This window comes from Diceros bicornis, unplaced genomic scaffold (genome assembly GCF_020826845.1).
Source record: "Diceros bicornis minor isolate mBicDic1 unplaced genomic scaffold, mDicBic1.mat.cur scaffold_54_ctg1, whole genome shotgun sequence".
NCBI lineage: Eukaryota > Metazoa > Chordata > Mammalia > Perissodactyla > Rhinocerotidae > Diceros > Diceros bicornis.
In genome coordinates, this window is record NW_026691418.1 from 200,331 (window position 1) to 205,392 (window position 5,062).

General features: G+C 50.0%; 1 long non-coding RNA gene across 1 annotated transcript; it reads right to left on the minus strand.

Annotated features, from left to right (window-relative positions):
• Positions 1-932: 932 nt before the first annotated feature.
• Positions 933-2,260, minus strand: LOC131403061 (uncharacterized). Its single transcript, XR_009219183.1, has 3 exons — positions 2,142-2,260; positions 1,096-1,217; positions 933-994 (listed from the first exon to the last, which is right to left on the minus strand). It is a non-coding gene; the product is annotated as an uncharacterized LOC131403061 (long non-coding RNA).
• Positions 2,261-5,062: the final 2,802 nt, after the last annotated feature.

Consider the following 5,062-nt stretch of genomic DNA (forward strand, 5'->3'; position numbering starts at 1 on the left):
TGTCAGTGACATTTAGATCAAGGATGTGTCACTTGAGCTCAGAGTCATCAGCCACTAGCTCAGCCAATGCTTCCAATCTCCTCAACCTACATCAAGTCGGTGAAAAGGCAGGAGTGGAATATATCTTACAGCTGGCTGCCCTTGTAGAGCTTGGTGACCTAGAACAAACGCGAGGGAGAGTGGGTGAGATGGAGGTCTCCTGGGGATGCAGGGCACCACTGGAGCCAGTGAAAGATCACAGACCTTGGGGCAAGGGAGACCTGACTTCATATCCTGGCTCTGCCTCTAACTCACTGTGTGAACCTAGGCACAATACTCCCCTTTCTGAGCTTCAGTTTACCTATGTGAGAAATGGGCAAGGCAGCTAGGACATCACCTCTGGACACTAAGAGAACCCAGACACGCAGGGAAAGTGAAGGGTTGAAACAATCACTTAACAGATGTAAGTCAGACAGAGGAATGACGCCACCCTCAGGACAAGGTTAGACGGGAGAGGGGAGACCCCACATGGTCCTGGGTGTCCCCCAGCAGGGCAGTGTACTCCGAGGATGTGGGCTCCAGGTTGCTGAGGTTCCCGACGATGATGCGGAAATGTAGCTGGTGCTCTCTCTGGATGGATAAACTCTGGGCTGCAGAGCCTGGAGCCACCGAGAGGAAGAGCAGACAGGTGGAGACTCTCCACTCCCAGCACATAGGCATGGTGGTCCACGGGATCAGGGTGGTGGGTGCAGACGGAGTCACACTGGTGGCTGCCCCATCCTTCTCAGGCCTGGGGAGAGAGGGATGTGGGGACTCTAGAGAGAGGTCCTGAAACCTCTGGGGGTGGGGGCCAGAACTGGAAGGAGGAAATGGGAGGACAGTGGGGCGACAAAGAGTGGTGGTCACTAAATTGGTCATTAGGGGCAAATGCTCAGGGGAGGGTCTCACCTGAGGGAGACCAGTCTGGAACTCGAGTAGAAGGGACCCAGGCTGCTCCTCTTGAACAAGGATCCAGCTGGGGAGGAAGGAGGAGGAGGATGAGGAGGAGGGACAGGGGTTAGGGGAGGGGCTTGATGGGATTTAACCCACCAGGAGCTGCTGGGACCAGGGTTTCACCAGGCTCTGCAGGACCCTCTCAATGTAGTTGAACGTGGCTGAGCCATTGCTCCTGTTTGATGAATACCAGAGGGTGGAGTTGGGGAAGGTGACTGTGAGGGTCTTCAGGTTGTGCCCCAAAGCTGCAAGACAAGAGGGAGAGCGATGGTCATCTCTGAGAGCTGGCCTGAGACCAGACCAGAGTCCTGCACTCATTATCATCTGTCGTCTTCTCTCACAGTGGCACCACCACCCACCTGTGTCGTCACGCAAGTCACAACCAGCATATCTGCTCAGCTCCTCTTCCTTCCCAGTAACACCCATTCACCTTGCACACTGATCCTCACATATACTCCATCCCTATCCCAGCTCAGGTCTTAACTTCTTTCACCCAGACAAACACCCCAGCAGGCTCACTGGAGGCTCTGTCTAAAGGATGTTCTACATGGACTACTAGAAGAATCTTTCTGAAATGAATACCTCATTAGCGCCACCACTGTCTAGTACCACCCATGGCTACCTATGGCCTTCAGTGTTTAGTTCAACCTTCTTGACCTGGCACTCAAGGCTCTACTCAATCTGGCTCCTGCTGAACTTTCAGTATCATTTTATCCATCTACTGCTGTTTAAACTTCATGCTTCATGCAAACCAAATTGGTTTCAATTCTCCCCTTACAGCATGTTGTTTCTGGCTGGAGCCTTTGCTCATGGAATCCACTCTGCCAGGAAAACCCTTCATCCTCTATTTGCCAGGGTCCCTCCTATTCATTCTTAAAGACTCCATTCTGGTGAAAATTTCTCTAGCAAGCTCCTCCCCTCCAAATTATGCCAGGTGCCTCTCCCCGAAACATTCCACATTGTATTATAATGGTGTCATAATTTCACAAGACTAGGGGCTCTCTGAGGGCTGGCCTTAGACTGAATCGTTGGTATAATCTTTGGGATCAGCATGATTGCCCTAAAACCAGAATTTCACACCCTGGCTTCCCAGTTCCTGGATCACAACTGGCTGGTGGAGGATTGGGGCCGGAGAACTTCTCTTGGGAAGGAAAAGGGGCCCCTGATACCTGTGGTGACTTCTGGTAGCACAGGTGATGTTCAAGTATGCAGGGACGTGGTGGCTGGCTCGGGAGCTGTGGCGAGGGCTGTCTTCAGGGAGGGATAGAGTGGGAGGAGCCCCCAAGTTCACCCGAGCTCCAGCAGTGGCTGTCCCAGGACCACCATTCACAGATGAAGCATAAATGAGAGTGAGGGGACGGGTGACTGTGTGAGTAGAGGGATGAGCAAGCCTGTGGATGAGAGGAGCCCAAGAGAGAGAGATAGGTGAACAAGAGAGACTGAACTCGGAGGAGAGACAGATGGACGGGCAGAAAACTGGACAGACGGATGGGATACCTGGAAAAAGAGGACCAATGGCGGCGCTTTAGCAGAATTAAAGTGTAAACCACGTGGGGTCAGAATGTGTGGAGAACATGTCTCTGTCTAAGGCTTTCTCACCCTGGGCTGGGACTCTCCACCAGAACCCGGGAGGGAGAGAAGGGATGAATTAGGGCCCTTCCAGGTCCTTCCCTCACCAAGGACAGCAGGTGTAGGAGACAGCAGGTGTGCTCCCCATCCCCAAATGTGGACGGGACCCAGGAGATCAGGGCCAGGAATACTCACTGTTGGTAGTCGGGGCCACGGCTCCATAATTGTAACCTGTGGAGAGAAGGCAAGACTAGCTGAGCAAGAGTTGGGGTGAACATAAAGGATTAAGGAGAGGGAGGATGTAGGCACCTTTGTGGGAAAAGCAGAGGGGAAAGCAGAGGGGAAGAGGGCAGAGTTGTTCAGGGGGGAGGCAACGAGATGGAAGGTGGCTGGACCCAGTGATCACACAGTGATGAGAAGTCTGAACCCAGACCGGGTGGATAGAGAGATGGATCACAGCTCACTTTAGAACAAAGGAGGTAACACAGAACTCCGACTGGGAGAGACAGTATGGCTGTAGCACAGCCCTTCACCACTGATGTAGAGGCTGTCCCTGTCCAGGGTGAAGGAGCCCAGGTGGGAGACGCCCTGGGTCTCATGGCTCAACTCCCAGTAGAGTCACTCTCTGTCCAGCCCTGGACCTTCATGGGTCAGAGTGGAAGGTGCAGATGATGTGCAACCCAGTGGCTGCCCCACCCTTCTCAAGCCTGGGGGAGTAAGAAGATGGGGATGTGGAATACTGAGCAGGGGTCCTTCTGGGTGTGGAAAGCGAGAGAAGGGAAGGGAGGAGGCTGAGGGAGATGCTGAAGGGGCTGCTCTGATGCTTGCAGGGGCTCTCCTAGTTGTCTGCCGTGTGAGACAACCCCCTCACAAGTAAGGCCTGACTTCATTTACGATGTGGAGGGGGGCATGTGAGCGGCAAAGAGGGGTGAACACACAGACCTGTGCGAGGGGGCACCTGCAGGTCTGCACGGACAGCAGCGAGGAACACAGTCAGTGCCCTGTGCCATCTGACACATGCAGGCAAGAAAGTACCATTACATTCTCTCGGTTCTACACTCCAAGGTCTTTTCTTTCTACTTATTTCTTGCTCCACAGCCATCAGCCAGGCGTAGGGAACAATCATCTTATTCCTAATCTTATTCCCAGCACCTCCCATCTTGCCTCTTAAGTCTTCATTCTTAACCATGAAGTCCATTTTAACCCCCGTGTTTAGAGCAAACATTAATTACATAATCCTTCTACTCGCATCTCTCCAGAGTCTTCCCACTGGTCTTAGAACAGAGTTCCAAGTCACTCCTGACCTGGTCCAGCCTGTCCCCCTCACTGGTCTGGCTCACACCTCTCCCCCTGTGTTGACTCGGCTCAGCCATCCCTCTTCTCAGTTCATGGACACACCAGGATCTCTGCTTCAGGGGTGTCCTCATGCGGGTCCCTCTGCCTGAAACACTTTCTTGAACACACTCCCACACCCTCACTCCAGTCTAACCCTCCAACTAGCAAAATCCAGTCCCAAATCTAGCTCTCAAGGTAAATATCAGTCCTTCTCAAGAGGGCTTCCCTGCCCCCTCAGGTTGAGTCCCCTTGTGCCAAACTCCCACATCACTCTCATTATTAACTGTCTAAAATCCAAATACCCAAATACAACATAAATTCCATGGAGGTGGTACAAGGTCTCTCTGGTTCTCCAGGTCCCCATGCATGTGGCCCAGGGCCTGGCTCATGAGATGAGGAACCATCCCGGTTTGTCTAGGACTGCCCTGGTTTGAACACTAAACGTCCTGTGTCCTGGAAAAACCCTCTGTCCTGAACAAATGAGGATGGTTGGTCACCATAAATTATACACTCAAAGACTATCTATTGCATGACAAGCACAAATTCCCCTCAAGAACGTCACAAGAAAGCTAAAATGAAAAAGGCACACAAACAGAAAATTAGTAGAAGCCAACAACTAAATACAAAATTACTTAACAAGATTCCCTGCAACGTGAATCACCAGACCGTTATTTTAGAAAAGTTTCAAGAAACAAAGTTAATTCCCTTTAGAAGGCAAGGTGGTGAGGACAGTCTTTTTGGAGACTATTGCCCTTCCCTTTAATCTACAGTGTTGCTTAGTATTCCTCTAAACGATTTGAAATGTCATAAAGAAAAAAATGCTCTAAATGAATCTTGCTACTGGCAAATTCAATTTTAAATTTTTTATTTATACAAAGAAGTTCAAATCATCTTTTTCCCTGAATGCTCCTCTATTTCAAATTTTTGTGGAGGATTTACAGGATTTTAGAAGTCAAATTGAATGGTTCTAAGGAATGTTGCTGAGTATCCCTGCTAATATTTCATGGGATGTCTTCTAATACTACATACACACGCAAAACATTTTTGTATTTATAATATATATAAATCCTGACTTTTGAGTATTATGCAATGCAAGTAAATCTATATTTTCTACTATAATCTACATTTGCAGTTATTTACGTTTCTTTCATATGTTCTTATTTGCATATAACTGTACTTACTGAAA